The sequence below is a fragment of the Budorcas taxicolor genome, chromosome 3 (genome assembly GCF_023091745.1).
Source record: "Budorcas taxicolor isolate Tak-1 chromosome 3, Takin1.1, whole genome shotgun sequence".
Taxonomy (NCBI): Eukaryota; Metazoa; Chordata; class Mammalia; order Artiodactyla; family Bovidae; genus Budorcas; species Budorcas taxicolor.
Genome location: NC_068912.1, coordinates 37562514 through 37571231, shown reverse-complemented (window position 1 = coordinate 37571231; position 8718 = coordinate 37562514).

Below are 8718 nucleotides of genomic sequence, written 5' to 3'. Positions count from 1 at the left end.
GTTTTTAAGGGTTATTGGCTCTATAGTCACTATATTATATTCACACACATATGCATACATAATATACACACACTTTTATTACCTTTTCACAATGTATTTGCAATCCTTATTTTCACAATAAAGCTAGAAAAGAAATAATTTTATAAGATATTTTTTCATTGGTGTGTAAAATAATATCAAGATACTTCCTTAAGGATTTCTCAAATAAAAATAAGATATCTGGAAAACTTATTTACCTGAAAGGAAAGGAAAGGAAAGTGAAGTTGCTCAATCGTGTCCAACTCTTTGTGACCCCATGGACTGTAGCCTACCAGGCTCCTCTGTCCATGGGATTTTCTAGGCAATAGTACTGGAGTGGATTGTCATTTCCTTCTCCAGGGGATCTTCCCGACCCAGGGATGGAACCCAGGTCTCCTGCACTGTAGAAAAACGCTTTACCATCTGAGCCACCAGAGAAGTCCAAGAATATTTAGCTGAAGGATTTATCAAAGAAGGGTATCAGAGATTATAGCTTATCAAAGGCTAGAAAGCAACTTTTCAGAAGTGAGCAGACTAGCTCTTAGGCAAGAAACAAGGCTCAGGAAATTCTTGAGAAATTGTCTCCCTGTGAGTAAAAGGAGTAGAGAGAAGAGATAGAAAGACAAGAGTGAGAGATAATTGAGCTATTAATAATAATGAACAGAAGCAAAGTAAAGCAAATTCTTAGACACAACTATGGAAATTCCAAAATGAGGAAGATGTACTGTGCTGATGACTTAAAGAGGCAATGGCTGTTTTTGTTGATTGTGGTTATGCTATTCTTTTTTTGTCCCAGAAGGGGTTTCCCAGGTGGCTCAGCAGTTAAGAATTGGCCTGCCAATGCAGGAGGCACAGGAGATGCAGGTTTAATCTCTGGGTTGAGAAGATCCCCTGGAGTAGGAAATGGCAACCCACTCCAGTATTCTTGCCTGGAAAATCCCATGGACAGAGGAGTCTTGCACACTACAGTCCATGGTGTCACAGAGTTGGACACAACTGAGCATGCACATGTACACAAGCATGTGTAATTACAGGGCAATTTTGTTCTTTCATAAGTTAGTTCCCCAAGAATAAATATTAGGATTGAATAATGGGACATGATCATGTACAAATATTGTTTGGCTTCTTAGTCTACTTTAGCAAAGGGATTGGAAAATGTATTGCATTCTTCTTCATATGTTACCAAATTCACAGACATAGCTATAGAGAGATTCCACTAGTGGAGAGGGCTTCCTTTGTACATTAAATAAAATAATAATAATAGCCATAACTACATTCCAGCCACTCTTCTTTATATATCAAAACTTTATATTTCTTCTTTATATATCTTCTTTATATATCAAAGCTCATTCAATCCTTTCACCATCTCTAAAATCAAAAGAGTTTTAAATTAGATTACCAAAGTATCACAGTAATAGGGTGTGGTTTGAGCCCATAAAGTGCTCTAACTGCCATCCTCTTAATATGTAAACTTCTTTCATGGAAACAGAGAGAAATTATTATTTATTGAGTTCTTTCCTTTTCACAAGATAGTAACGTTTTGTATATAACCTAATTTAATACTTCTCAAAATTCTGTAAGGTGATTGCTATTGTCCTAGTTAAAATATAAATTAATTAATTATATTAATTACTATTGTCCCAATCAAAATATAGTAACTTATCAGAGGTTATAGCACTAGTAATTGACAAAGAAAATATTCAAACTCAGATATATCTGGTCTCAAAGTACATATTTGATTACTTCTTCAACCAGTGAACAAACTACTATTGCATGTACGAAGCCTCTGTTTCAATTTTAATTTTAACCTCAGTCTTTCTAGTACCTTAAATCTGTATGTAGCAGCATAAATCAAGATGATGGATATCCAAATTTTTGTTATGGTGACAGGAAGTCTTGAGCTATGTAGGGACACATCTTTCTCAAGTGAAAATGTAATTTATATTATGTGTCTTAAAGTATAATTTTGGAAGTTTATGCTAAACCTTGGGAAAGAGTAGGTACAACATGAATGTAGATTTTCTTTTCATGAAAAACAACTTGGAGTGGCCATCGTAAATTTTCTTTAAAAATCTTCAAGGAAGACAGGAGAAATAAATTTTATTCATGAACAATATGCAATACAAGACTTAATAATGAATACACTGGCATGAATATAAAGCTATTGCTATAGATGAACCAGTAGTAAGGAAATGGCAACCCACTCCAGTGCAGCGGCCAGCACAAGCAAGAGTTGCACCTGCACAGGGAGAGAACGGAGCGTCCCCGCTAAGAAAAATAAGAGATAGAGACAAAAGATGGGGTTGAGAGGATCAGACCACAAATGGCTGATGCCTTTCTTTATTAGGCTACAATATTTATAGGATAAAATACGTGACTTAAGACATGCACAGGATTATTTTTTAACCTCAGGATACAATCACCAGACCCTTACCATTGTGTACAGAGCACTATAAGATTATCTATCTTACATGTTGCAGAAACAAGACATCTTGGGGCTTTAAGGGCTATAAAAATTCTTGAGGGTGGCGGGACAGGGAGCTTAGGGACATGCCTAAGGCTCTGCATACCTGCTGAGCAGCTCCCAAGACTTAACCCTTTCACGGTCAGTCCCCCGCACTCCAGTATTCTTGCCTGGAGAATCCCAGGGACAGAGGAGCCTGGTGGGCTGCCATCCATGGGGTCACACAGAGTCGGACACGACTGAAGCGACTTAGCAGCAGGAGCAGCAGTATTATTTTAAAAAGACTAAATGAGAGAGCTCTTTGAGGGCTTGGGTTCTTGCCTACTGAGTCATGCTTTGTCCAGGACCAATAATAATGTCAATCACCTAGAATGTACTTGGACTTACTGTGCGCTGAAAGAGATGGTTCAGCATAAGGGTGGCTAAAAATGTGGAAACAGTGGAGCAACATCATTTTCAAAGTATATCAATCAAAAGAGTTCTGGAGGCTTCATCTGCTGATGGGACACTTTTTCAAGTTTTCTAGATAGGGGTAGAGTGGGAGTGGTACAGAGATGTGAGAGGGGAAATTTTCAAATCTAGTCGCCTATTCTATAATCAGGAAATCTGGTGTTTGTACACACTACCATAGTGTGATGATCATCACCACTAACTAGGTGGTAGTATCTATCCAGAATAATTTGCAAGAAAGACCCTCAAATTCCTGTTTGGAGCAGAAGCAGGAAAGCAAGTGCTGGATACTATCTGAGCAAATACAGAGAAAAGTGTGTGTGTGTGTGTGTGTGTGTGTGTGCCTGTGTGAGGCATATATAGGGGAGGATGCTTTAAATATTGATGAGGGCTATCTTGATAGCTCAGTTGATAAAGAATTCACCTGCAACACAGGGGACCCCTGTTCGATTCCTGGGTTGGGAAGATCCCCTGGAGAAGGAATAGGCTACCCACTCCAGTATTCTTGGGCTTCCCTTGTGTCTCAGCTGGTAAAGAATCCGCCTGCAATGTGGGAGACCTGGGTTTGATCCCTGGGTCAGGAAGATCCCCTGGAGAAGGAATAGGCTACCCACTCCAGTATTCTTGAGCTTCCCTTGTGCCTCAGCAGGTAAAGAATCTGCCTGCAATGTGGGAGACCTGGGTTTGATCCCTGGGTTGGGAAGATCCCCTGGAGAAGGGAAAGGCTACCTACTCCAGTATTCTGGCCTGGAAAATACCATGGACTCTATAGTCCATAGTGTAGCAAAGAGTCGTACACAACTGAGTAACTTTCACTTTCACTTTGCTTTAAATATCAGTGTCTTCCCCATCCCCTATAAGTAACATTTGACTTAAGCCAGAGCTAATATTGTCAAAAGAGCAAACATTCATGGATAAATGCCTCACATCTGGCAAAGTGAAGTTAGCTGACATTTACTTCTTACAAAGGAGCAGGGATTAAATCAGACAGAATCTCATAGGATCTAATATTGGTATATTTTTCTCTGTTTTTCTGTTCCTTTTGAAGAAAACTAGGAAAATTCATTATCAACTAGGAGGTTAAAAGGGGAAATCACACATTATTTATCTCTTTAACTTATTTTTCTTATTTTGTCAGTAGAAATATATACTAAAACATGGAAAGCACAGACATGAATCGTAGATAATTTGGAAAATTAGGAACACATAAACAAGAGAGAAAAATAGCTCATAACTCCTTAGTTCAGGGAGAAACATTCTTAAAACTTTGATGTTTTGCTCCGCAGTATTTTCTTTTATATGTTTGAGTAGAAAGGTAATAGATACATTGGGAAAAGACAGAGAAGCCTAGATACAGATTGTAGTTGATATTTATCATATCCCTTCTTTTACTATTTATACCATTCATGGGATTCTCGTGGCAAGAATACTGAAATGGTTTGCCATTCCCTCCTCCAGTGGACCACATTTCGTCAGAACTCTCTACTTTGACCTGTCGGTCTTGGGTGGCCCTGCACAGCATGGCTCATAGCTTCTTTGAGTTAAACAAGCCCCAATGCCATGACAAGGCTGTGATCCATGAAGGGGATCTTTTACCGACACCATTTTGCCTCACCCACAGCTAACTTCCCAGCTGGTTGATGGTGTCGCTTAAATCATTTTTGAAGACTCTGAGTCCTTTATGATTTTGCTTTTATTGGATTACTATTTTTCTATTAGCATGTAACACTTACCAAAAAGTGCCCAGTAAAGCATTTAAGTTCCATTCATATTTGCCCTCACTCCACTGAATACCAGAAACCTATTTCCACTTGGTATTTTAATCAATCACACTAATAGCCTATTGGCAGTTTCAGCTAAAAAATAAGAAAAGCAATGTTGTATTCCAGTTTGAAAGTTTTCTGCCTTTAAGATATGACTTCTAGGCAAAAAAGCCCAAGAGTGTGGGAAAAGAAAGCAAAAGTTTTGTAAGTTAATAAATAATATAGAAAGAGGGATCACCTGCATTCCATTCTTTAAGAATCAGGCCTGTGTGTTCTGCGCTAGAAGAAATAACACTATAAATGTTAATGTTTCAAAGAATATACTTTATTGTATAGGGTAGTACCCAAACTTCACTGGATATTTTTTTCTCAGCAGGTGCCATAACTGACTCCTTAATAAACTATTCCATAATTACATCAGGCTTGCTAACACTAGTTATGGTAAATTTGATAGATAGGATGAGTGAAGTCCATGATCCGTGGGCACTGTTGTTTTTGTTTTTGTTTTTGGCTATGGTTTGTTTATGTTTTATGAAATGTACTCTTTGGTTAAAGCAATGTAGTTCGTGGTATCAAGATTGTAAATGGCTTCCTAAAACCAAATAGTGTCACTGCAGAAGCATTACAGAGAGGGAAATAAAATCTATATCCCCTCTCTCCTCCATAATTTTTCAGTAAGAGTCTAATTGATGTCTTTATGGAAGGACCATATTAGGGGCTCAGCAACAACCTTTGATTTCAGCATTTTGATACTTAGATATGAGTAGTGAAATTATCTTGAGGAGTGGGGAACCCTGTTACTGAGCCTATGCATAACAAATTTTTCACCATGACCACTTTGTAGACAGATAGGGCACTAAGGTGATAGACCTCAAAAAAATGGACCATTTTGTCTATCTGGTTATGGAAAACTCATTTTCAGCAGACTTTTTGATGAGAACCAACAGAGGAAAATTATACTCACAAACAATGATCATTCAGATAAATAAATCTACATAACATTTGAAAAATATTTCCTTATCACCAAATCTTGTTTATCTCAAGTCCCTGATAAGTCATAAAATTGACACAGCCCATGAACCATGAAAATCTGTTGCTCTGGCTATCACTTCTTCCAGACAAAGTGGACAATCAGACATACTAGATATACTGTCTGAAGTATTGTTCACTGGAACAAATCCTATTTACCACTGTCTTTCAGGATCACCCCTGAATAAGTTGTAATGTATTTTTAGACCACTTTTTCTGGTGCCAGCATTTCCATCTGTAAACCAGAATGGAGATATTTTTCTTCCTCCATCAACTGATAATAAATAATTCCCCGTGAAGGCACAGAAATTAGTGAAGGAGTAGGTATTATTAAAACCTGAATTACTTACCAATGAAATTTATTTATGTGTTCAGAACCTGTTCAAGTGCTATATCATATATACCATATCCACTTAATAAGAGGTTGCTTCTGTATTCGCCCATTGTGGCTTGGTACATCACACAGTGCTCAGTTCAAATGGGCAGTTTAAGTGGCATAATCATGTGTAACTCAGTACCCAAATATTAGGATTATATGAATGTCCAATAAAAGAGCTGTTATTTTATTTTAAAATAAAATTATCTTTCAAGTTTCCATCCCATATCTTAGAGTCCCATTCCTTTCCAACTAATTCCTCAGCATTTACATGAAAGAATCAGTGAAGCTCTTGAAGCCTATGTCATTAGCAGCATCTTCAGTTGCCAACAGAGCCACCAAAATAACTTTTTGAGAAAGCTGGTTTTGTTGTGCCTTTTCTCATTGTCTCTGTGAATAAGTTGGCTTCTAAGCCCTCTCAAGAGACACAGTTCAGGTTAGGATGAACAATGGCACGTAATAATCCATTCCAACATCTTCATTTTCTTCAGTTTTACAATTCTTCCCTCCACATTAGGCCAGAAATGTTATGTTCTGGTATATCAACTTCACTGATTTCCCCATTATTGAGTCCAGGTTTCAATCAGCCAACTAAGATCACTAGCATCTTGAGGCTGGTGCATTAAATCCAAATCTCATGTTAAATGCTCTCATATGAATAAAGTTGGTCTGATTCAATGTTACAATTTATCCTCCTAAAACTAAAACCCTAAGAAGAATTAATTTCCACATACCCACTTCAGGTGACTTTCCCAACCCAGAGATCAAACTCACACATCCCACATCTCCTGCCTTGGCAGGCAGATTCTTTACCACTTCGCTATCTGGAAGACTTATATCTCAGCAACCTGACAATAAAAATTAATAATGTCAAGTTGAGTCTTTAAAAGGACAGACAATTTCTCATAAGGCAATTGTCTTGTGCCAGGTGATTGAAGTCATACAGGCTAGTCTCCAAAGACAGTGGTAAAGGAGGATATTTCTACTGATGAAGAAAATTAAGGGGAAATTAGGGCTCCAGGTTCTCAGCTTCATCCAATTCTTCCCAAATGCCCATGTTCCAAGTTTCATGGTCCTACTCTATCCCAAATAATGGTCTAATCATAGCATCAGAGATATTTGGAAGTTTCACAACTTACATAGTTATTTTTTCAACTGAAGCTATATGTTTTGGTCCCTGTCACATAAGGTCACAAATAATGATATTATTATTATTATTATTACTATTATTATAGATTATAGAGTCTTAGTTGGGACTGCCATATAGAACTGAGGCCAAAGAGAGAGATTGTGTCATGGAACAGAGATAAACTCTGTATCTTTACCACCAGAAACACATGGAGAAGAGTAAGTATTTTGGCTTAGATAACGCTTCTTCATACCCTCAAATCATAGCTGGCTTATAGCTGGCTTAATATATCAAGAAACCAAAAGACATGTAACATGTGATGTGTTACAGAAAAAAAGTGGTAAATTGTGGACCATTATCTTAAAAGTAAGCATTTAGTTTCCCAGCATTATACTGCAATATATTTAGCTGGTCTTCTATAATGGACATTTGGGCTGTTTCCAAGATATATTTTAGTGAAAAATACACAATATAGCTATTACTTTTTGACATGTATGAAAAGCTTTTCCCAGTATATACACCTAGGATAGGATAGCCATAGATTCAAAATAATGTGAAATCCTTCAACTATTTCACTTTGTTTTCTAGGTTTACAAGAGCTTTTGTTAACTTTACATCCTTGTCATAACTGTTACAAATTTAGAGGATATAAAATCATAACTCAGTGGGGACTAGGCATGGAAACATTTTCTTTCACAATTAGAGCAGTGAGGGTTCATATGGTAGAAGAAAAATGTTGGTAAAAATCGCTCTAAAGAAGCCAAGGATTTGAGAGATCAGCGTATTTGCTGAGTAATCATTACAGATTACAAAGCCACCCAGATAATAGCAAGACAAGATGAAGGAGATAGTAGAAGTAGGGGTCAATGTCTGAAATAGGAGCTAGTGGTTTCTGATGTTATCATAATAGCAGTTTGAGGCTATTATATGCAGTTTCAAGAGCACTGGACTAGAGACATTTGTAAAATTAAGAACGTTATTAAGATAATTTTTAACTAAAATTGTGATATTCTCTCAATTGGAAAACAAGCAGCCTTCACTAGAATGAAAACCAGCAGATGTTTCATGGGAGATCAAAGTTCAATAGAGGCTTAATATTAGGACAAATGGGAGAGTAAAGGACATTTGTACTGTGTTTTGAAAACAATAGTTGTAATTCTTTCTTTTGATTACATTTATAGATGATCTGAATCCATCCTAAAACAAGTGCCATATTATAACTGCCTTTTTTAGAGCTCTTAAAACATGTTTAAGGCTTACACTATATATATATATATACACACACACACAAACACACATACATACATACTACATACATACATATATATATATGTTGTATTCAAAAATGATAGGGTATAATACTCTTTCATTCCTTGTATTCATTTGAGAAGTAGTCAGAGAATGATATTCTTGGGTCATAAATATTTTCCTCAAAACAAAATGGATGAATTATTATTTTAGTATCTTCTGTCATTTAATATTATAGGTG